We start from the raw sequence: 26634 nt of genomic DNA, 5'->3' as shown, positions 1-26634 counted from the left end.
ATTGAAGTTAGGTGTCGGCGATGTTAGGGAGGGCAGATTAGGGGTTAATACTATTTATGATAGGGTTAGTGAGGCAGATTAGGGGTTAATAACTTTATTATAGTAGCGCTCAGGTCCGCTCGGCAGATTAGGGGTTAATAAGTGTAGGCAGGTGTCGGCGACGTTGAGGGGGGCAGATTAGGGGTTAATAAATATAATATAGGGGTCGGCGGTGTTAGGGGCAGCAGATTAGGGGTACATAGGGATAATGTAAATTGCGGCGGTTTACGGAGCGGAAGATTAGGGGTTAATAATATAATGCAGGGGTCAGCGATAGCGGGGGCGGCAGATTAGGGGTTAATAAGTGTAAGGTTAGGGGTGTTTAGACTCGGGGTACATGTTAGAGTGTTAGGTGCAGACGTAGGAAGTGTTTCCCCATAGGAAACAATGGGGCTGCGTTAGGAGCTGAACGCTGCTTTTTTGCAGGTGTTAGGTTTTTTTTCAGCTCAAACAGCCCCATTGTTTCCTATGGGGGAATCGTGCACGAGCACGTTTTTGAGGCTAGCCGCGTCCGTAAGCAACTCTGGTATCGAGAGTTGCATTTGCGGTAAATATGCTCTACGCTCCTTTTTTGGAGCCTAACGCAGCATTTTTTGGGACTCTCGATACCAGAGTGCGGCCAGAAAAAAGCCTGCGTAGCGTTAACAGCCCATCTACCGCCAAACTCCAAATCTAGGCCTAAGAGTCTTGGAGAACATAACAAACCTGTGACCAATTGAACAAAAGAACTGTGTAGTATGGGCAAGCCCATACTGAACTAATAACTTTAACTAGAAAGAGAAAAATACAATAACAAAACATAAAAACAGTAATGTGTAGGTCATACATAACATCTAATAACATTAGGTAAGTACACATCGGGGTGGGTGTGCACCGTTAAGCTTAGTATATCGTAAAAAATATTACTATGAAAGTGTTCAAGGTAATTCTATGTAAACTCTTATCTGACTGGCAGTGTCAGAGGCCAGCTTGGTTGGGTTGAAGCATGATCTTATAGTAAGAACAGCACAGAGGTGTCAGATTAAAAATCCCTTTATTTAGAACATGGGGATCAACAATGAACACAACGTTTCGGGGCGGTCCCCTTAATCATGTGATGTCATAGCACAGCCTTACAATTTCCTTTATAGCATCAACAATTCATGTGTTTAATTACTCAATTAATTAATTAACTCAGCTAATGAAGACTGTCAAATTTATACAAAGTCATAAAAAACCACTTGTCATATATAAAAAAATATAAGCCAAACTCTAGATACATATACAAACAAGTTAAAAAGACTCACAGTGTAACTGATTACATGATTATATGTTCTGTCAAATTATCTTGTTACACCGGCAAGAACTGACATATTGTAGCAAACTTGATGTTATAAACCAGCAGCCCACCATGCAGTAACCACAATTAACAACATTCAAATGGCAACCTATTATGTTTGTCATAAATATTGGAGAGGCACTAACAAGGGGCCAGAGAGCCTTAAAGGGAATTTAATAAAAAACTGACCAATCAATCTCTTTATTAAGACCTTTTGGTTCTAAGGTATCTAATTTAAATATCCAAAAGACCTCGCGTTGTTTTAATAGCAAATCTCTATTGCCCCCACGTCTTGGAATCTCAATTTTCTCAATTACCTGAAATCGCAGTTGATTAATTTGATGTCCAAATTCTAAGAAATGTGCTGCTACAGGAGCTTTGATGTTCCCGCATCTTATGTTGCTCTTATGTTCGGTTATTCTATCTTTGATACGCCTTGACGTTTCACCGACATAGCCACGCCCACATGGGCATTTAATCAGATAAACAACATAAGATGCGAGACATGTATAGTGCCTGTTATGTTTAAATTTATGTCCTGTCAAGGGATGAGTGAAATAAGGGCCCTTAATTATTGAGCTACAATTGATACATCCAAGACATGGAAAACATCCAACATTTCTATCGCTAATATAAGTTTGTTTAGGGGCTTTTTTGGCACCAATGTCAGCTCTTATTAGTGTGTCCCTTAGATTTTTGTTCCTTTTAAATGCTGGCATAGGTGGAGATTTGAATTCTTCAATATCTTCCATACATTGACTCAATAAATGCCAGTGTTTGCGTATTATCCTTGTTATTTGGTTACTCTCCTGACAGTACTGAGAGACAAAAGTCAATCGCTTATCCTTTTGTTTAATGTTTCTTTTCATGTTAAGCTTATCTCTAGGTATAGCTAATACCTCTGAGGTGACTTGGTCAATCAAACTGTCAGGATACCCACGTGCCAAGAATCTAGTCCCCATTTCCTTTAATCTAAGGGGAACCATATTGTCATCAGAGACAATTTTCCTTACTCTCAGTAATTGACTACGTGGTAATGATGCTATAAGTGGTTGCTGGTGAGCACTGCCAAATTTTAAAAGACTATTCCTGTCTGTTTCCTTCTGATAAATGTCTGTACAGAAACCGTTACCCTGTTTCCTTACTGACACATCCAAAAAATCTATTTTACTTTCAGACCAAGTCAATTTAAACTTAATATGGGTAGTTGATCTGTTGAGTTCATCCACAAATGATACCAGGGCTCCAACGTCGCCAACCCAAACCCCGAAGATATCGTCGATGTAGCGCCACCAGGCGGCGCCACACCGACGAAACTCCTCGTTCTCAAAAACAAATTTTTCCTCAAAGGAATTCATAAATAAATTGGCATAATTGGGTGCGACGTTGGAGCCCATTGCTGTCCCCTGCAGTTGCAAGAAAAAAGAATCCTCAAATAAGAAATAGTTGTTGTACAACACAATCCCTAATAACTGCATAAGGAAGTGGATCTGCCCCTCAGTAAACAAGCCACTGCTATACAATACTGTTCTAGTAGCCCCTAAGCCACTTTCATGGGTAATAGAAGTGTACAGACTGGTGACATCTAAGGAGTATAGAATAAACTTATCAGTGTACATCTGTAAATTACCCAACTTATCCAGAAAGTCACCAGTATCTTTAATAAATGTGCTTGACTGTTCTACATGTGGGCGTAAAATTTTGTCTAAAAAGACTGCAATCTTAGAAAAAATAGACCCAGTCCCTGCCACAATGGGCCGACCCGGTGGCTTGTTAAGGGATTTGTGTATTTTTGGTAGTGCATAGAACACAGGTGTTATAGGGTCCTGCACTACCAAAAATTTCGCCGTATCTTTATTAATAACACCATGTTTCAATGCATTATCAACAATGATTTTAATCTCTTTTGCAATCCTCAACACAGGGTTAAATTCAATTCTCTTATATACTTTATCATCATTTAATTGTGAATAAATCTCACTCTTGTAGTCCTGTAAATTTAACACCACTGTGGCACCGCCCTTGTCCGCTGCTTTTAGGACAATCTCATGTCTATTGCTCAAATTTTTAAGGGCTTGATGTTCAACAGTGGTGAAATTAACAGGACCCAATTTTCTGGATATGTATGGTTTCTGTAACTTATTCCTTAATTTCGCAATATCATTGAGAACCAAGTTCTCAAAAGTCTCAATCCCATAGTGTGTATTGCTTGGAAAAAAGGAACTCTTGTTATACAGTCCAAGTCTCTTGATGTTTAAACCATTATTAGGACAGACAGTAGAAACCTCACTTACTGTTGTCTTGCCGAATTTATTATGCCAATGTTTGAGTCTCACCGTTCTAAAAAACTTGTGTAGGTCTTGATAGCGTGTGAAAAAGTCACAAGATTTGGTCGGGCAAAATGATAAGCCTTTCTGTAGTACCTTATGTTCTGTCTCTGTTAATACCTGGTTAGAGATATTTACCACTAGGTTCCCTTCTTCTTCCGGCCGGTCCGTCGCGGTAAGGGGACCACTCTTGTCTTTTTCCCCTTGTCGCATCCTGGGATGGTGTTTTCTCCCCCTCCGTCGGTACCGGAATCCATTCCCTCCTGGGAAAAAGCCGAAGATTCAGAGCTGCTGCTGGCGTCTCCCACGTGTCTTTGGCGTCTCACGTGACCGGAAGTGGTCCGGCGTTCCTTGCCGAATGGATCGTAGACCCAGCGGTACACACGTCCGGAACTATAGTCTTGTTCGTCGCGGATGAATTTAGTTCTTTTACGTTCCTCAATTGACTTACGGAGTTCCGCTATGTGTGTCTTGTTTTCAGCTAGCATCTTTTCCCATACTTCGGCTTTCAATGAACTGCCGAGCTCAGTCTCTAGTTTGGTGATGGAATCCTTTAGTTCATTAATCTCTAGTTGTAAGTATTCCACTGTTAGAACCAGAATATCAAGGGAACATTTGTTTAAGATGTATTCAAACTTACGGCAATATTCTTTATTCTCTCTTAAGAGAGTGGGGCGGGTGTGCATTCGTAAACCCCTCGGGATTCTTTTTACCCGATAATATTCAGCAAGCGTGGTTGCATGTAAATCATAAGCAACCAATTTCTTTGTGAGTCTCTCATAGTTGAGGCCAGATAATTCAGCCGGTGCAGAGTGTAAAAAGTTACGTGAGCCTCTGACAAGTGTAGTAATCCTAGACGCTTCAGCCTCTGTATAGGCGAAAGTCTGTGATCCACCAATTTCATCTGTTTCATCCATTAGGTCTGTGGTTAGTGCACGGTAAACAGCAGTGAGTCAATCACAAAATCCCAACAAGAACCAGCACTATAACCCGGAAAACTGACACATCCGTGGGCCACTGCCAAGCCCACAATCAAATAGTAAGAACAGCACAGAGGTGTCAGATTAAAAATCCCTTTATTTAGAACATGGGGATCAACAATGAACACAACGTTTCGGGGCGGTCCCCTTAATCATGTGATGTCATAGCACAGCCTTACAATTTCCTTTATAGCATCAACAATTCATGTGTTTAATTACTCAATTAATTAATTAACTCAGCTAATGAAGACTGTCAAATTTATACAAAGTCATAAAAAACCACTTGTCATATATAAAAAAATATAAGCCAAACTCTAGATACATATACAAACAAGTTAAAAAGACTCACAGTGTAACTGATTACATGATTATATGTTCTGTCAAATTATCTTGTTACACCGGCAAGAACTGACATATTGTAGCAAACTTGATGTTATAAACCAGCAGCCCACCATGCAGTAACCACAATTAACAACATTCAAATGGCAACCTATTATGTTTGTCATAAATATTGGAGAGGCACTAACAAGGGGCCAGAGAGCCTTAAAGGGAATTTAATAAAAAACTGACCAATCAATCTCTTTATTAAGACCTATTGGTTCTAAGGTATCTAATTTAAATATCCAAAAGACCTCGCATTGTTTTAATAGCAAATCTCTATTGCCCCCACGTCTTGGAATCTCAATTTTCTCAATTACCTGAAATCGCAGTTGATTAATTTGATGTCCAAATTCTAAGAAATGTGCTGCTACAGGAGCTTTGATGTTCCCGCATCTTATGTTGCTCTTATGTTCGGTTATTCTATCTTTGATACGCCTTGACGTTTCACCGACATAGCCACGCCCACATGGGCATTTAATCAGATAAACAACATAAGATGCGAGACATGTATAGTGCCTGTTATGTTTAAATTTATGTCCTGTCAAGGGATGAGTGAAATAAGGGCCCTTAATTATTGAGCTACAATTGATACATCCAAGACATGGAAAACAACCAACATTTCTATCGCTAATATAAGTTTGTTTAGGGGCTTTTTTGGCACCAATGTCAGCTCTTATTAGTGTGTCCCTTAGATTTTTGTTCCTTTTAAATGCTGGCATAGGTGGAGATTTGAATTCTTCAATATCTTCCATACATTGACTCAATAAATGCCAGTGTTTGCGTATTATCCTTGTTATTTGGTTACTCTCCTGACAGTACTGAGAGACAAAAGTCAATCGCTTATCCTTTTGTTTAATGTTTCTTTTCATGTTAAGCTTATCTCTAGGTATAGCTAATACCTCTGAGGTGACTTGGTCAATCAAACTGTCAGGATACCCTTAATAAAGAGATTGATTGGTCAGTTTTTTATTAAATTTCCTTTAAGGCTCTCTGGCCCCTTGTTAGTGCCTCTCCAATATTTATGACAAACATAATAGGTTGCCATTTGAATGTTGTTAATTGTGGTTACTGCATGGTGGGCTGCTGGTTTATAACATCAAGTTTGCTACAATATGTCAGTTCTTGCCGGTGTAACAAGATAATTTGACAGAACATATAATCATGTAATCAGTTACACTGTGAGTCTTTTTAACTTGTTTGTATATGTATCTAGAGTTTGGCTTATATTTTTTTATATATGACAAGTGGTTTTTTATGACTTTGTATAAATTTGACAGTCTTCATTAGCTGAGTTAATTAATTAATTGAGTAATTAAACACATGAATTGTTGATGCTATAAAGGAAATTGTAAGGCTGTGCTATGACATCACATGATTAAGGGGACCGCCCCGAAACGTTGTGTTCATTGTTGATCCCCATGTTCTAAATAAAGGGATTTTTAATCTGACACCTCTGTGCTGTTCTTACTATTTGATTGTGGGCTTGGCAGTGGCCCACGGATGTGTCAGTTTTCCGGGTTATAGTGCTGGTTCCTGTTGGGATTTTGTGATTGACTCACTGCTGTTTACCGTGCACTAACCACAGACCTAATGGATGAAACAGATGAAATTGGTGGATCACAGACTTTCGCCTATACAGAGGCTGAAGCGTCTAGGATTACTACACTTGTCAGAGGCTCACGTAACTTTTTACACTCTGCACCGGCTGAATTATCTGGCCTCAACTATGAGAGACTCACAAAGAAATTGGTTGCTTATGATTTACATGCAACCACGCTTGCTGAATATTATCGGGTAAAAAGAATCCCGAGGGGTTTACGAATGCACACCCGCCCCACTCTCTTAAGAGAGAATAAAGAATATTGCCGTAAGTTTGAATACATCTTAAACAAATGTTCCCTTGATATTCTGGTTCTAACAGTGGAATACTTACAACTAGAGATTAATGAACTAAAGGATTCCATCACCAAACTAGAGACTGAGCTCGGCAGTTCATTGAAAGCCGAAGTATGGGAAAAGATGCTAGCTGAAAACAAGACACACATAGCGGAACTCCGTAAGTCAATTGAGGAACGTAAAAGAACTAAATTCATCCGCGACGAACAAGACTATAGTTCCGGACGTGTGTACCGCTGGGTCTACGATCCATTCGGCAAGGAACGCCGGACCACTTCCGGTCACGTGAGACGCCAAAGACACGTGGGAGACGCCAGCAGCAGCTCTGAATCTTCGGCTTTTTCCCAGGAGGGAATGGATTCCGGTACCGACGGAGGGGGAGAAAACACCATCCCAGGATGCGACAAGGGGAAAAAGACAAGAGTGGTCCCCTTACCGCGACGGACCGGCCGGAAGAAGAAGGGAACCTAGTGGTAAATATCTCTAACCAGGTATTAACAGAGACAGAACATAAGGTACTACAGAAAGGCTTATCATTTTGCCCGACCAAATCTTGTGACTTTTTCACACGCTATCAAGACCTACACAAGTTTTTTAGAACGGTGAGACTCAAACATTGGCATAATAAATTCGGCAAGACAACAGTAAGTGAGGTTTCTACTGTCTGTCCTAATAATGGTTTAAACATCAAGAGACTTGGACTGTATAACAAGAGTTCCTTTTTTCCAAGCAATACACACTATGGGATTGAGACTTTTGAGAACTTGGTTCTCAATGATATTGCGAAATTAAGGAATAAGTTACAGAAACCATACATATCCAGAAAATTGGGTCCTGTTAATTTCACCACTGTTGAACATCAAGCCCTTAAAAATTTGAGCAATAGACATGAGATTGTCCTAAAAGCAGCGGACAAGGGCGGTGCCACAGTGGTGTTAAATTTACAGGACTACAAGAGTGAGATTTATTCACAATTAAATGATGATAAAGTATATAAGAGAATTGAATTTAACCCTGTGTTGAGGATTGCAAAAGAGATTAAAATCATTGTTGATAATGCATTGAAACATGGTGTTATTAATAAAAATACGGCGAAATTTTTGGTAGTGCAGGACCCTATAACACCTGTGTTCTATGCACTACTAAAAATACACAAATCCCTTAACAAGCCACCGGGTCGGCCCATTGTGGCAGGGACTGGGTCTATTTTTTCTAAGATTGCAGTCTTTTTAGACAAAATTTTACGCCCACATGTAGAACAGTCAAGCACATTTATTAAAGATACTGGTGACTTTCTGGATAAGTTGGGTAATTTACAGATGTACACTGATAAGTTTATTCTATACTCCTTAGATGTCACCAGTCTGTACACTTCTATTACCCACGAAAGTGGCTTAGGGGCTACTAGAACAGTATTGTATAGCAGTGGCTTGTTTACTGAGGGGCAGATCCACTTCCTTATGTAGTTATTAGGGATTGTGTTGTACAACAACTATTTCTTATTTGAGGATTCTTTTTTCTTGCAACTGCAGGGGACAGCAATGGGCTCCAACGTCGCACCCAATTATGCCAATTTATTTATGAATTCCTTTGAGGAAAAATTTGTTTTTGAGAACGAGGAGTTTCGTCGGTGTGGCGCCGCCTGGTGGCGCTACATCAACGATATCTTCGGGGTTTGGGTTGGCGACGTTGGAGCCCTGGTATCATTTGTGGATGAACTCAACAGATCAACTACCCATATTAAGTTTAAATTGACTTGGTCTGAAAGTAAAATAGATTTTTTGGATGTGTCAGTAAGGAAACAGGGTAACGGTTTCTGTACAGACATTTATCAGAAGGAAACAGACAGGAATAGTCTTTTAAAATTTGACAGTGCTCACCAGCAACCACTTATAGCATCATTACCACGTAATCAATTACTGAGAGTAAGGAAAATTGTCTCTGATGACAATATGGTTCCCCTTAGATTAAAGGAAATGGGGACTAGATTCTTGGCACGTGGGTATCCTGACAGTTTGATTGACCAAGTCACCTCAGAGGTATTAGCTATACCTAGAGATAAGCTTAACATGAAAAGAAACATTAAACAAAAGGATAAGCGATTGACTTTTGTCTCTCAGTACTGTCAGGAGAGTAACCAAATAACAAGGATAATACGCAAACACTGGCATTTATTGAGTCAATGTATGGAAGATATTGAAGAATTCAAATCTCCACCTATGCCAGCATTTAAAAGGAACAAAAATCTAAGGGACACACTAATAAGAGCTGACATTGGTGCCAAAAAAGCCCCTAAACAAACTTATATTAGCGATAGAAATGTTGGATGTTTTCCATGTCTTGGATGTATCAATTGTAGCTCAATAATTAAGGGCCCTTATTTCACTCATCCCTTGACAGGACATAAATTTAAACATAACAGGCACTATACATGTCTCGCATCTTATGTTGTTTATCTGATTAAATGCCCATGTGGGCGTGGCTATGTCGGTGAAACGTCAAGGCGTATCAAAGATAGAATAACCGAACATAAGAGCAACATAAGATGCGGGAACATCAAAGCTCCTGTAGCAGCACATTTCTTAGAATTTGGACATCAAATTAATCAACTGCGATTTCAGGTAATTGAGAAAATTGAGATTCCAAGACGTGGGGGCAATAGAGATTTGCTATTAAAACAACGCGAGGTCTTTTGGATATTTAAATTAGATACCTTAGAACCAAAAGGTCTTAATAAAGAGATTGATTGGTCAGTTTTTTATTAAATTCCCATTAAGGCTCTCTGGCCCCTTGTTAGTGCCTCTCCAATATTTATGACAAACATAATAGGTTGCCATTTGAATGTTGTTAATTGTGGTTACTGCATGGTGGGCTGCTGGTTTATAACATCAAGTTTGCTACAATATGTCAGTTCTTGCCGGTGTAACAAGATAATTTGACAGAACATATAATCATGTAATCAGTTACACTGTGAGTCTTTTTAACTTGTTTGTATATGTATCTAGAGTTTGGCTTATATTTTTTTATATATGACAAGTGTTTTTTTATGACTTTGTATAAATTTGACAGTCTTCATTAGCTGAGTTAATTAATTAATTGAGTAATTAAACACATGAATTGTTGATGCTATAAAGGAAATTGTAAGGCTGTGCTATGACATCACATGATTAAGGGGACCGCCCCGAAACATTGTGTTCATTGTTGATCCCCATGTTCTAAATAAAGGGATTTTTAATCTGACACCTCTGTGCTGTTCTTACTATTTGATTGTGGGCTTGGCAGTGGCCCACGGATGTGTCAGTTTTCCGGGTTATAGTGCTGGTTCCTGTTGGGATTTTGAAGCATGATCTTCTCAATCCCTGTAATTAAAGGTAGCTGAATGGGGAGAAAACAGAAGTCTCTACCTTGATTCTATCCCTCTGCAGCCAATAGTTACTGGGCAAAGCCCAACAGATGTAAACAAAAGCATACTCATCTGCTAACTGTCTTTGACAACATGAGTCTGTCTAGATCAGGGTCCTTCAATCTTGTTTTGAGATAGTTCAGTCCTTTTCACTTCTCTCTCCACAACAAATTTCTCGGCTTGTTGTTATCGAGCTATTAGAACCTCATGTTTTCTGCTTTTTCTTGACCACTTTAGACCATTTGTCCGGTGGATGTTGGGAGGGTGACTGTATCTTTTTGTTTTCTTGAGACGAGGATGGTAAATCTGGGCAGTCGAGTTTAAGGTGCTTGCAAATTTCTGGTATCTCCGTCGGATCTTTAATTGACATAGATTTTCCCTCATGCTGGATTTTGAGAGAGAATGGGAATCCCCATCTGTAGGGTATCTGGTTCTTTCGCAACAGCTGCGTGAGAGGGCGCAAAGTATTGCGTCGTTGGAGTGTTCTCAGGCATAAGTCTTGGAAAAATTGGATAATTGAGCCTTTAAATTTAAAAGTAGGGTTTTTCCTTGCTGCTGCCATTATCTCTTCTTTCTCACGAAAACGCAGCATCTTTATTATTATATCTCTCGGTGGATCTCCTTTTCTGGGTTTTGCTCTTAAGGCTCTGTGTGCCCTCTCCATTTCAAATTTACCCTCTTCCTTATTATCCGTGATCGCTTGGAACAATTGTAAAAGGAAATCAGGAAGTTCCGGGGATATTACTGACTCAGGGACTCCCTTTAATCTAATATTACATCGGCGGCTTCTGTTCTCTAAGTCCTCCATTTTGTCATGGATTTCTTCTATATCTTGTTGTTGGGAGGATATATGTTGGGATATCATGTTCAATTCTTCCATTGTGGTCTCCTCTTTCCCCTCCAGTGATTCAACTCTGGATCCAAGATCCAGAATGTCCTGCTTGATGTCTGCTAGACTCGTAGTAACTGTAGTCTGCAAGGTATCCATCTTCTCCCACATCTTGTCGAAGATTGTATTAATATCTTGCTTGGACATAAGATTTTTAAAATCTGCTCTAGTTGCTGGGATCAGATCTGAATTAGCATTTTGAGAGTCTGTATCAGAGTCCATTTCTTCTTCAAATGGTAATGTTTCTGCTCCCAGACCCTTATCTCCCTTAGAGGGCTTGAAAAAGGGGTGTTGCGTAGTTAACTTTGCTCCAGAAACCGCTTTGTTTTGTTTTCTTACAGACATATTTGTGTCTTGGGAGTGGGGTATCAGATAATATGTCTGCAGTATTATTTTGTCTTTACTCTTTTATCTTTAAGTTGCTGCTAGTTCACAGCCTCAGAGGTTAAACAACAGAAATCAATAAGTGAGACCCAGACCAGCACTTATGTTATAATGAACGCTCCGGTATCAGCAATGAATATAAAGTGTCTTTTGAAATCTTAGGCCTAGATTTGGAGTTCGGTGGTAAAAGGGCTGTTAACGCTCCGCGGGCTTTTTTCTGGCCGCACCATAAAATTAACTCTGGTATCGAGAGTTCAAACAAATGCTGCGTTAGGCTCCAAAAAAGGAGCGTAGAGAATTTTTACCGCAAATGCAACTCTCGATACCAGAGTTGCTTACGGACGCGGCCGGCCTCAAAAACGTGCTCGTGCACGATTCTCCCATAGGAAACAATGGGGCAGTTTGAGCTGAAAAAAAACCTAACACCTGCAAAAAAGCAGCGTTCAGCTCCTAACGCAGCCCCATTGTTTCCTATGGGGAAACACTTCCTACGTCTGCACCTAACACTCTAACATGTACCCCGAGTCTAAAGACCCCTAACCTTACACTTATTAACCCCTAATCTGCCGCCCCCGCTATCGCTGACCCCTGCATATTTTTTTTAACCCCTAATCTGCCGCTCCGTAAACCGCCGCAACCTACGTTCTCCCTATGTACCCCTAATCTGCTACCCCTAACACCGCCGACCCCTATATTATATTTATTAACCCCTAACCTGCCCCCCACAACGTCGCCGACACCTGCCTACACTTATTAACCCCTAATCTGCCGAGCGGACCTGAGCGCTACTATAATAAAGTTATTAACCCCTAATCCGCCTCACTAACCCTATCATAAATAGTATTAACCCCTAATCTGCCCTCCCTAACAAAGATCCTAAAAAATAAAAAAGAACTAAGTTACAAAAAATAAAAAAATATTTACAAACATAAGAAAAATATTACAACAATTTTAAACTAATTACACCTACTCTAAGCCCCCTAATAAAATAACAAAGCCCCCCAAAATAAAAAATTCCCTACCCTATTCTAAATTAAAAAAGTTACAAGCTCTTTTACCTTACCAGCCCTGAACAGGGCCCTTTGCGGGGCATGCCCCAAGAATTTCAGCTCTTTTGCCTGTAAAAAAAAACATACAATACCCCCCCCCCAACATTACAACCCACCACCCACATACCCCTAATCTAACCCAAACCCCCCTTAAATAAACCTAACACTAAGCCCCTGAAGATCTTCCTATCTTGTCTTCACCATCCAGGTATCACCGATCCGTCCTGGCTCCAAGATCTTCATCCAACCCAAGCGGGGGTTGGCGATCCATAATCCGGTCCAGAAGAGGCTCCAAAGTCTTCCTCCTATCCGGCAAGAAGAGGACATCCAAGATGTTTGCCGGTCCGGATGTCCTCTTCTTGCCGGATAGGAGGAAGACTTTGGAGCCTCTTCTGGACCGGATTATGGATCGCCAACCCCCGCTTGGGTTGGATGAAGATCTTGGAGCCAGGACGGATCGGTGATACCTGGATGGTGAAGACAAGGTAGGAAGATCTTCAGGGGCTTAGTGTTAGGTTTATTTAAGGGGGGTTTGGGTTAGATTAGGGGTATGTGGGTGGTGGGTTGTAATGTTGGGGGGGGGTATTGTATGTTTTTTTTTACAGGCAAAAGAGCTGAAATTCTTGGGGCATGCCCCGCAAAGGGCCCTGTTCAGGGCTGGTAAGGTAAAAGAGCTTGTAACTTTTTTAATTTAGAATAGGGTAGGGAATTTTTTATTTTGGGGGGCTTTGTTATTTTATTAGGGGGCTTAGAGTAGGTGTAATTAGTTTAAAATTGTTGTAATATTTTTCTTATGTTTGTAAATATTTTTTTATTTTTTGTAACTTAGTTCTTTTTTATTTTTTGTACTTTAGATAGTTTATTTAATTGTATTTATTTGTAGCAATTGTGTTTGATTTATTTATTGATAGTGTAGTGTTAGGTTAATTGTAGGTAATTGTAGGTAGTTTATTTAATTATTTTATTGATAGGGTAGTGTTAGGTTTAATTATATCTTAGGTTAGGATTTATTTTACAGGTAAATTTGTTATTATTATAACTAGGTAACTATTAAATAGTTCTTAACTATTTAATAGTTATTGTACCTGGTTAAAATAATTACAAAGTTGCCTGTAAAATAAATATTAATCCTAAAATAGCTATAATATAATTATAATTTATATTGTAGCTATATTAGGATGTATTTTACAGGTAAGTATTTAGCTTTAAATAGGAATAATTTATTTAATAAGAGTTAATTTATTTCGTTAGATGTAAATTATATTTAACTTAGGGGGGTGTTAGTGTTAGGGTTAGACTTAGCTTTAGGGGTTAATACATTTATTATAGTAGCGGTGAGGTCCACTCGGCAGATTAGGGGTTAATAATTGAAGGTAGCTGTCGGCGATGTTAGGGAGGGCAGATTAGGGGTTAATACTATTTATGATAGGGTTAGTGATGCGGATTAGGGGTTAATAACTTTATTATAGTAGCGCTCAGGTCCGCTCGGCAGATTAGGGGTTAATAAGTGTAGGCAGGTGTCGGCGACGTTGAGGGGGACAGATTAGGGGTTAATAAATATAATATAGGGGTCGGCGGTGTTAGGGGTAGCAGATTAGGGGTACATAGGGAGAACGTAGGTGGCGGCGCTTTGCGGTCGGAAGATTAGGGGTTAATTATTTTAAGTAGCTGGCGGCGACGTTGTGTGGGGCAGGTTAGGGGTTAATAAATGTAATACAGGGGTCGGCGGGGTTAGGGGCAGCAGATTAGGGGTACATAAGTATAACGTAGGTGGCGGTCGGCAGATTAGGGGTTAAAAATTTTAATCGAGTGGCGGCGATGTGGGGGGAGCTCGGTTTAGGGGTACATAGGTAGTTTATGGGTGTTAGTGTACTTTAGGGTACAGTAGTTAAGAGCTTTATGAACCGGCGTTAGCCAGAAAGCTCTTAACTCCTGCTATTTTCAGGCGGCTGGAATCTTGTCGTTAGAGCTCTAACGCTCACTTCAGAAACGACTCTAAATACCGGCATTAGGAAGATCCCATTGAAAAGATAGGCTACGCAAATGGCGTAGGGGGATCTGCGGTATGGAAAAGTCGCGGCTGAAAAGTGAGCGTTAGACCCTTTAATCACTGACTCCAAATACCAGCGGGCGGCCAAAACCAGCGTTAGGAGCCTCTAACGCTGGTTTTGACGGCTACCGCCGAACTCCAAATCTAGGCCTTAGTGTCTGCCCTTCATAAATATAGACTCTCAATTAGAACATTCTAGGGATATATTATTACCCAACCTTCATCCTGAGTAGAGGGTTCTCTTTTAATTATTTAGTGCTTGCTCCACTTTTTGTGACTTTTTTATTTTGGTGGCTGCATATTTTCCTTCTACCTAACTCTTTGGCGTTCCCTGGGGCCCTGGAGTTGCTTTTATACCCCTTCTCAGCTGCCTATCTCATAAAAATCTGTGGCAGAAATATTATTTTACAGAGTTCATGCCCTTGTCTGCCCCACGCTTGTTCACCGCCACCTTCATAGCCGTGACAGGCACTGTTTTAATAGCAACAGCGGGTCAGTGTGAAAATAGCGACCCGACACCATCTACAGCCCCTCCTTCTTTTCTCCCTGGCTGTCCTGAGCGTGATTTACACGCCAAGGATCACCCTTTCTCTCTTACCGGAGCCGGAGTCTGCTGTGGTGGATTAGTGTGAGGATCTTTCTGCTGCTCTCCCGACCACTTCTCCTGTGTGAGTGATTACCGCCTCAATGGCGGGCTTGCTGCACTGCGAGCTGCGTAGGGCTTGTTAGTCAGTCTCCTGCTGTTTAGGGTCACATCGGCTGCATTTGCTTTAGCTCCGATTTGCTGCCCGAGTGTCAGGGAGAGTGTCTCTTATTTCTTGGCCAGCTTATCTCATTTTCCCCTCTTTTCAAGCACTTTCTTTTCTAACAGTGCACGGAGCTCAGTAACTAAGCCGCCATCACTGTGCTCCCCTAGGCTCCGCCCGTGTGATTATTTTATTAGGTTTATAATGCTGTTTAGCATTTAAAGTCTTCATTTCAAAGCTTTAAAAACAATATATTAGGTGTAACTTATGACAATTTTGAGAGGGGCCTGGAACCTATCTCCCTCACTTCCCATTGACTTACATTATAAACTGGGTTTCAATTTACAACGGTTTCAATTTACAACCTTTCCTTCTGGAACCTAACCAGGTTTTAAATGTGTTGCATTTTTTAGGTTTCCAAAAATGCTTGTCCGTTTCCACCAACATAACTATAGGAATTGTCCTTATTCACCTGTGGACATTAATAGAAAGTACATAACTGATAATGCTGTATTAGCTTTAATTAAAAAATACACAGGCAAGAAATGTAGGATTACATTTCTGTTGACATTTGAATCAAAGTTTTCTAGAATATTTTATTAAATGCCAGTGTGGGGACATCTCCATTGTACATGCTCAAAAAGATGATAACAATGCACAGAGCTAGAATCAAGCAGGCCGTTGAGACGGGTAAAACTGATCAGCTGGTAGCGGAACATTTCCTTGAAAGTATTCATCTTACATTGTTGCCCGATAGACCATATTTCCCCATTTAAAAAGAGGAGGGGCAATTGTTGATACAGGTGATATTTAATTTGATGTATTTTATTTAACAATTATATCATTTTTGTTGCCAAAAAGTAACACTTTTTGTGATTAATGGGATTTAAAAGAAGGTAATTGTGGGACTTTTTTGTGACCTTCACAAAGACTTTTACAGTTTTCAGGCTAATATATATTTCTATCATGTTTTAATACTGCTCTTTCATATGTAATATCCCTTTAACTGTAGTATACTTTATCTGAGATATAATCAATAAAAACCTTTTCTTGCCCATTTCTCAGTGACACACTAAACATCTGGCAGCTTTCATTGTGGCACACTGTACTTGTACGTCACCATGGGATACTCCACCTGTCATATTCATCAGTGAAACACTTTATCTAGCAGATTTCAAGGTTGCAGATTTTACTTGGACATCTTACTTTGGCACTTTACCCGCTTGATGTCACCATGTCATAAATGATCTGTCATATTTCAAGGTGGGAAACTTAACTTGGACATTTTACTTTTCATTGCTTTACCTTCTTACCATTTTATCTTTTTAAATCTGTAATATAACATTTAAATATTGATTCTAGCAGACTTTCTTGGAAGGCTATAGGATTAAATATTTAATTCTAGTATTGAAACATTATGGGAACATGGGGCATATTTATCAAGCTCCGTCTGGTCTAAAGCAGTGCTTTCCAAACGGTGTGTCGTGACACATTAGTGTGCCGGCAGCAGTGTGTAGGTGTGTTCCTTCTTCAGCACAAATTATTTTGAATTTTTTAAAGAATTTTTATTTTGGTTTCCGACTTTACGCCTGCCTACTATGCATATCACATGGTTGACTCGTGATTGATACCTAGTGGATCACAGATCATCTTAACCTATTGGTGCAGCTCAGCGGGAACTGAAACTATTCCCATTGGCGGCACATTGGCTCCTGACTGCACGTGTAGTCTGTTTAATCGGCTCATGACTGCATGTGTAGTCAGTGAGTGGGACAGCAGTGTGTTTGCAGCGCAGGCAGTTATCAGTCGGACTCGCAGAGCTCTAGTGCATTGCTGCTCCTTCTCTTGATATATGGATAGGAAGTTTAAAGTTTTAGTGGAAGCTTAAAAATGCTTGGGGCGCGATCCGATATACGGCGTAGTTTGCGGCGCAAGCGAGGGAACCCGCGTCGCCCGCAGTTTCAGCTCGCATCTCGAGCTATCCAATATATGGCGCGGTCTGATGCTAACGTGCCGTAAGTCGGATAAACCAGCGATGTCCAGAAATCTGCGCAAGTACAAATTTCTGGAGTCGCCAGTGACTTACGGCACATTAGAAACTGCCGGCGCCTACAAAACCTGACTAAAGTATGAAATCACCCGCACTGTCTAACACGCCTCCCTAACATAGCCCGACACGTCTAACCCTCTATCCGCTATCCCCCCTCACTAGCCTAACAATAAAATATGTATTAACCCCTAAACCGCCGCTCCCAAACCCCGCCGCAACCTAATAAAGTTATTAACCCCTAAACCGCCGCTCCCAAACCCCGCCACAACCTAATAAAGTTATTAACCCCTAAACCGCCGCTCCCGGACCCCCGCCAGCTATATTAAATCTATAACCCCCTAAAGTGAGCCTCTACCCCGCCGACATCTACCTTACCTACCCCCTAAAGTGAGCCTCTACCCCGCCGCCATCTATTTTAAAATTATTAACCCCTAATTTAATCCCCCTACCCCGCCGCCATCTATATTAAATTATTTAATCCCTAAAATACTCAACTATCCCTACCACTAAACCTAAGTCTAACCCTACAAATAGCCCTGAAAAGGGCTTTTTGCGTGGCATTGCCCCAAAGTAACAGCTCTTTTGCCAGCCCTTAAAAGGGCTTTTTGCGGGGCATGCCCCAAAGAATTCAGCTCTTTTACCAGCCCTTAAAAGGGCTTTTGGCGGGGCTTTGTCACAAAGTAAACTGCTCTTTTGCCTACAATCTATATCCCCTACACTGCGGCCACCTATAATAAATGTATTAACCCCTAATCTAATCCCCCTACACTGCCACCAGCTATATTAACTATATTAACCCTAATTATATTAGGGTTAACATAGTTAATATAGTTATTATATTATATATATTAACTATATTAACCCTAATTATATTAGGGTTAATATAGTTAATATCGTTATTATATTATATATATATATATTAAGTATAATAACCCTATCTAACTCTAACATCCCTAACTAAACTCTTATTAAGATAAATCTAATATTAATATTATTAATTAAAATATTCCTATTTAAATCTAAATACTTACCTATAAAATAAACCCTAAGATAGCTACAATATAATTAATAATTACATTGTAGCTATGTTAGGGTTTATATTTATTTTACAGGTAAATTGTTAATTATTTTAACTAGGTACAATAGCTATTAAATAGTTATTAACTATTTAATAGCTACCTAGTTAAAATAATTACCCAATTACCTGTAAAATAAATCCTAACCTAAGTTACAAATACACCTACACTATCAATAAATTAAATAAACTACAAATATCTATCTAAAAATACAATTAAATAAACTAAACTAAATTACAAAAAAACAAACACAAAATTACAAAAAATAAAAAAAAGATTACAAAATTTTAAACTAATTACACCTATTCTAAGCCCCCTAATAAAATAATAAAGCCCCCCAAAATAAAAAAAATTCCCTACCCTATTCTAAATTAAAAAAAAGTTCAAAGCTCTTTTACCTTACCAGCCCTTAAAAGGGCATTTTGCGGGGCATGCCCCAAAGAAAACTGCTCTTTTGCCTGAAAAGAAAACACAATACCACCCCCAACATTACAACCCACCACCCACATACCCCTAATCTAACCCAAACCCCCCTTAAATAAACCTAACACTACCCCCTGAAGATCTCCCTACCTTATCTTCACCACGCCGGGCCGAACTCCCTTGATCCGATCCGGGCGATGTCTATCCAAGCGGCAAAGAAGAATTCTTCATCCCGGCGATGTCTTTATCCAAGCGGCAGCAAAGTCTTCTTCCATCCGGCAGCATCTTCCATCAAGCGGCATCTTCAATCTTCTTTCTTCGCTCCACCAACGCGGAGCATCCATCTCGGCCGACGACTGAACGACGAATGAGGTACCTTTAAATGACGTCATCCAAGATGGCGTCCGTCAAATTCCGATTGGCTGATAGGATTCTATCAGCCAATCGGAATTAAGGTAGAAAAATCTGATTGGCTGATTGAATCAGCCAATCAGATTCAAGTTCAATCCGATTGGCTGAACCAATCAGCCAATCAGATTGAGCTCGCATTCTATTGGCTGATCGCATTCTATTTAGCAGATTGCGGTTGACGTAGGTGTTAGGATTATTTTGTAGCAAGTTTAGGGAGTTACAGGGCTCCAATAGTCAGCGTAAGGCTTCTTACGGCTGCTTTTTGTGGCGAGGTGAAAATGGAGTAAGATTTCTCCATTTTCGCCACGTAAGTCCTTACACTGTATATTGGATACCAAACTGCGCTGGTTTGGTATACCTGCCTATGGCCCAAAAAACTACGGGCGACGGCAGAAATATACGCGCGTAACTTCTAGGTTACGCCGTATATGTGATACCAAACCATTGCAAATATTGGCAAAAGCTGGCGACGATTTTTATCGGATCGAGCCCCAGATGATGAAATGCGAGTGTCTTTATCTAATATTTCACCAAATATTCAGAAACTGTGTTCATCCCATCAACCTCATACATCCCATTGAAATAATAAGTAGCTATTAGTGATATTATTATTGTTTTTTTATTCTTGCGCATACATACTGTTACTTGTAAATACATTTGTTTATTATATAATTTATGTATGTGTCCGTATCTCTTAAAACAAATTAGTTTAACCTCCTGTTTGCTAGTACAACTGAATAACTGTGTCGCAAAATTATGTAGGTCTAAAAAGTGTTTCACCAACATGAAAAGTTTGGAAAGCTCTGGTCTAAAGACTGCTGTTGCATAACTTGTCCGCCTGCTCTGAGGCTGCGGACAGAAATGGGTTGAGCTTCAGGTAATATCAGATCTCATTATGTTATCACTTTGTGTACAAACACTTGCTTCCTAATCTTATATTTGTTTGGAGAACCAAAGCTCAATACTTAGAGAACAATGAAAAATTGTAATTTTATTGCTTAAAGGGCCATGATACCCAAATGTTGAAACACTTGAAAGTAATGCAGCATAGCTGTAAAAAGCAGACTAGAAAATATCACCTGAACATCTCTATGTAAAAAAGAAAGATTTTTTACCTCAAAAGTTCCTCAGTAGCCACCTCCCATTGTAAAGGACTTCTAAGCAGCAAATCAGTATGTCTGTCCCGGGACAGCTAAGGGAGTGAGCTTCGTGAACACTCATCTTATTTCCCTATTCAGTTTAAGGAAGTTTTCTATGAAATGTCATGAGAGTTAAGTCAAATCTCATAAGATCACAGTAAAAGAGTTCATGACCTCAGAACTGCTGATGCTGATTGACTGCTGTTCATTTCTTAATTTTTTAAAAAAAAATTTTTTACCTGCAGCTGGGCAGCAGCTGAGTATAACTTTTTACACAGAACTTACTCTGCTGAGCTGAGGAAATTGTGAGGTAAAATATCTTCCTTTTTTACATAGAGATGCTCAGGTGATATTTTCCTGTCAGCTTTTTACAGTTATACTGCATCAGTTTTAAGTGATTTAGCATATGAGTATTATGTCCCTTTAACTATCCTGCACCCCACTGTGAGTTTAATTTCTTCTGCTGGGTGCGTTTAAGTATACAAACTTTTACTATAGGTGGGGATGCTACAGGCTAAATTAGCTACTTCAAATGCCAAAATAGGAGTAAAGCAGATACTTGTAAACAATTTAATAAATGCCAGCAGGTATAATGGATCATTGTGAAATATTTAAAGGGGAGAAACATTTTGGGTGAACTGTCCCTTTAACTTGCGTATGTCACTTAATTACTGCTGTACAGTTTACCTGGAGCATTTCACCCTGATATACTGCATCTCATAGAACATAGATTTTGATAGCATAATAGTCATTAGAGAGTTATCTAAAATGTAAGTTTAATTAAACCTCAAGGCATTCATATATACCAGTTATTCGTAAAATGACTTTGCCACATTATCAAAATGCTTTGGATAGAAACCCCATGAGTGTTTTTTTGTAAAGTTATGCTGTTGTAAATTGATTTGGAATCTTCCAGCTTCCTTCCTGAAGCATATTCATGGTGTTATTGTTGAAATGTCCATAAGAGCGTTCTATTAATGCTAAAGGGAATATCTGTTAAAAAATAACTTTAATTTAGATATTTCAAATCAGCAAAGCATACAATTTTTTTTAAAAAAAAGGTGTCTCAGTAATAAGATGTTAGTAACTTGGCTAGGCAAGGCTTTAAAGGGACAGTCTAGTCAAAATTAAACTTTCATGATTCAGATAGGGCATGCAATTTTAAATAACTTTCCAATTTACTTCTATTATCTAATTTGCTAAATTCTTTAGATATCCTTTGTTGAAGAAATAGCAATGCACATGTGTGAGCCAATCACACAAGGCCTTTATGTGCAGCAACCAATCAGCAGCTACTGAGCATATCTAGATATGCTTTTCAGCAAGTGATATCAAGAGAATAAAGCAAATTAGATAATAGAAGTAAATTAGAGAGTTGTCTAAAATGACACGCTCTTTCTAAATCACAAAAGAAAAAAATTGGTTTTCATGTCCCTTTAACTCAATTTTAAACTATACTTGCTAATTGTCCACTGTTGCAAAGTCAATATAGCAATAATATATAGCCTCTTATATCTCTGTCCTAAAGTTGAAATTTGTTTGTGTGTAACTTTCTCTATTACTCTGTCACTACTAGAGAGAAGTACATTTTACAGACACATAGCAGTTAAAACCATCTGATAGGTCACAAAATGTCTTGACACCATTTCTGATTGTGACTGTGTGTAACCTCATAATGAATGAACATTTATCACAATACTAACATAAAATACATTTTTCTACATTTTCATATTGTCGGTCCCAATACCTTTCCCAGTCATCACAGAGAATAGTAGCATCAGGTTTCTCTAAATTGCATTTCACTGGTAACCTAAAATATCTGTTACTGAAAGCAATCAATACAAATATGTATGTAAATGTATTTAATGACAGCCATTCAGAATAAGTGGACTTTGATATATAAATTCTAGGACACTCGAAAAACAGCAATCACATAGACAGAACTGATAAGCCTCAAAGGATATCATAGTGTGAAAAGCTGCATTCATATACAGGGATGAAAGCCCAATGTCCTAGGAATCCCAATCTGCACCTATGTGATGCTTTGGGTACACAAGCTTAAAGTGAAGGTCAACTTCACACAACTGCCCCACAGCATTGGATAGATTTGCAAAATGAGGGTGGGTTTAATTCATCAAATTTGTTATATTTCAGTATTTTTTTTTAAATTTTTTACCTTTTGAGTGCTCTGACGATAAGCGCAGCTCTCCTGTCCGGCATTTTGTCAAATTAATTGACAGATTAAGATTCTTAAAAGAACAAATCCTTGTTTCCCCCCGGGCTGTGACGTTTATGCAAAGGGCCTGAATGCCCCGGGGGGGGGGGGGGGGGACAAGGATTCATTCTTTTAAGGATCGTCATCTGTCAATCAATTTGACAAAATGCCGGGCGGGAATGTTGAGCTTATCGTCGGAGCATTTACTGGGGCCTATTTATATGTCTGTCCGACATGATCCGATCAGCGGATCATGTCCGACAGACATCGCTGAATTCAGAGAGCAATATACTCTCCGCATTCAGCATTGCACCAGCAGCTCTTGTGAACTGCTGGTGCAACGCCGCAACGGCCGCTAGCAAGGTGTCAATCAAACTGATCGTATTCGATCGGGTTGATTTCCGGCGATCTCTGTCCACCTCCTCAGACCAGGCGGACAGGTTATGGAGCAACGGTCTTTAGACCGCTGCTCCATATCTTGTGTTTCTGGCGAGTCTGAAGGCTCACCAGAAACACAGCCCTTCAAGTTCCATACGGAGCTTGATAAATTGGCCCTAAAAGCTAATTTAAAAAAAAAAATGCAATATAACATATTTGATGAATGAAACCCACCCTCATTTTACAAAGTCTATCCAATGCCGTGGGGCAGTTGCGTGAAGTTGACCTTCACTTTAAGATGGTCTTAACTAATGTAAAAATAGTTTATGACTATTTCAACACATCATTAAAGGGACAGTACACTGCAAAATTGTTTTTCCCTGAATGTATTTCCATTCACTTTTTATGCCAGCTGCAGAGTATAGAATCTATGAGAAATTGAATTTTTTGGGTTTATTTGTGGATATGAAACTGCTGGTTTTGTGCTTGGAAACCACATCCTATTGAAATGGGTCGAGCTTGCAGGTAAAATTATACTTCATTTTGTTATCACTTTGTGTACACACACACTTGCTTCCTTATCTTATAGCTTTTTGTAAACCAAAGCCTAATACTTTGAGAGAACAATGGTTAAATATCATTTTATTAGTTATCTCTTCTACACCCCACAGGGAGTGTCATTTCTTCTGCTGGCTGTTTTTACATTGCCTGTCAATAGCCTGGTCTTAAGTCCAGAAACTTTCTGTAAAGGTGAGGATACCACAGGCTAAATCAGCTATTTGAAATGCTGAAATAATTGTAAATGAGTTATTTGTAAACAATTTAATACAAATTGATCATTGAGAAAAAATTTAAAAGGGAGATTTTTTTGGTTAACTGTCCCTTTAATGCAGCAAACTTTGGATGTGCTCATGTCCTGCAATACTCTTCTCTTATTGATAGGATGGAGTAGGATGATTCCTTTGAAGGAGGAAGTTGATTAAAAAGACCTGATACCCAAATGTTTAAGTTGAAGCAACTGAAAGTGGTGCATCATATCTGTAAAAAGCTGACTAGAAAATATCACCTGAATATTTATTTGTAAAAAAGGAAGATATACCTCAAAATGTCCTCAGTAGCCAAATCCCATTATAAAGGGTCTTTAAGCAGCCAAACGGGATGCTAGTCCATGAACTGGCAAAGGTGCATGCGTCTTGCATGTTCAGGAGCAGACGTTATTTCTCCTCAGTAGTGTAAGGACATTTACTATGAAATCTATTGATATTTCAGTGAAATCTCATGAGATCACATTAAAACAGTGTGTGACATCAGCACTGATAAAGCTGATTGGCTGTTTTTTTTAACATTTAGCTGAAGGATAACTCTTCACAGAGCACTTTTTTACTTTGAGATTTTGAGGTGATATCTTCTTGTCAGCTTTTTATAGCTATGCTACATAACTTCCAAGTGATTTAGCATATGGGTATCATGTGTCTTTAAGCATTTGTTTTCTTTTTGTTTATTATTTGTCTGTCTGGTTAGTATATGTGTATCTACTGACAGTATTGTGGTAGTGTTCTCTCCAATCAACTTAGAGGTCAAGCGCATCACTAGTCATTGGCTTTCTGATTGTCAATCATCTAATCTCTTCACAAGCTGCAATAACACAACATCTCCTAAATCAGTCTCATAACAAATTCTGTGAAATGCACTAAAAGATTTTCTAGATTGTTCTCTACAATCACTGTTACTCTGTGATACAAATTCACTAAAACTCACACAACACATGATATAAAAACATACAAAATTATAAGATTGGAGATATTTGAGAGACAGATAATAATATAGAGGTCCAGCTCATCATCATTATTTTCTCTATGATTGTCAATCATCTAAACACTTTCCCAGTTTTAATAACACAACATCTCCTAAATCAGCCTCATAAAAAAATTATATTCATTCCTGGCATAACACCCATCCAATCCAGCTGCACTTTATTAATAGATTACTTTCCCAAGGAGACTCTAGGTCAGAAATGGTCACTATGTTAACAGTAACATTGGGTGAAATGCACGTACATCTTTTTCAGATTGTCCTCTCCTATCCCTGTTACTTTGTGATACTGATTCACTAAAGCTAACACATCACTTTATTTATCATTTAATCTGATGATAGAGAAACAAAGAAACTGATAAGATTGGAGAGACCTGAGAGACTGTAGGGAGCGCCTAGTAAATTTAGCTTTCTATAACAAATCTGCTTTCCTTGGCTTAACCACTTTCTATGTCAGCTCACTTATTATAAAAATGATTGCACGGAGGCATAAAGCAGTGCCTTATAAACCACTACATACATGGCTAAAGGGTAAATATAAATGTGCACTTGTTGAAGGCTTTTATTATTTCACTTGAATAATTTCAGACAAATTGGATATAATAAACAACATTGTGATTTAGTTTGAAAATACTCTTATTAATAAAAGTGGTTTTACATTTTTAAAAGAATATAATGTGATTTTAGTCTTAGGCCTCTAGTTATCAAGCCGTCAACCGCAAATACGCTGGAATTCTGCAGCGTATTTGTGGCGAGGCTGATTCGCCATAGTTATCAAGCCCTAAAGACTGGCAAAAGTAGAATCTAGTGACGTAACATACGATCCGCCGGACTTAGTCCGGCACAGATCGATGGTTACGTCACTCCAGATGTTCTGAACGCAAGTTCAGCACAATTTGACTACTTTTGGAAGTTATCAAAGAACTACCAGGTACGCTCACCACTATTCCGGCCAAGCGTACCTGGTACCCTGGAGGCGGCGGATCCCATAGGAATCAATGGGAGTCTGACAGCAGCGAGAGCTCATGTTCGCTGCTGCCCGATATCCCATTGATTCCTATGGGAAGTGTCTGCAACTAACACCCTAAAATGTACCCTAGGTCTAAACACCCCTAATCTGCCCCCCCCCTACACCGCCGCCACCTACTTTAAACTTATTAACCCCTAAACCGCCGCTCCCGGACCCCACCACAACTAAATAAAATATTTAACCCCTAAACCGCCGCTCCAGGACCCCGCCGCCACCTGCATTATACCTATTAACCCCTAATCTGCCGCCCGCTATACCGCCGCCACCTACATAAAGCTATTAACCCCTATCCTGCCGATCCTGGACCCCGCCGCAAATAATTTAATTGTTTAACCCCTAAACCGCCGCACCCGAACCCCACCGCCACCTACATTACATTTATTAACTCCTATCCTGCCCCCCCCAAACCGCCGCCACCTACAGTACATTGATGAACCCCTAATCTACCCCCCCTACAATGCCGACACTATATTAAATTAATTAAAACCTAAACCTAAGTCTAACCCAACACCCCCCTAATTTAAATATTATTTAAATTAATCTAAATAAATATTCCTATAATTAAATAAATTAATCCTATTTAAAACTAAATACTTACCTATAAAATAATGTTAGGTAATTGTAGTTAATTAATTTAA

This window comes from Bombina bombina, chromosome 2 (assembly GCF_027579735.1).
Source record: "Bombina bombina isolate aBomBom1 chromosome 2, aBomBom1.pri, whole genome shotgun sequence".
NCBI classification, from domain to species: domain Eukaryota; kingdom Metazoa; phylum Chordata; class Amphibia; order Anura; family Bombinatoridae; genus Bombina; species Bombina bombina.
Note: the sequence above shows the minus strand (reverse complement) of the source record.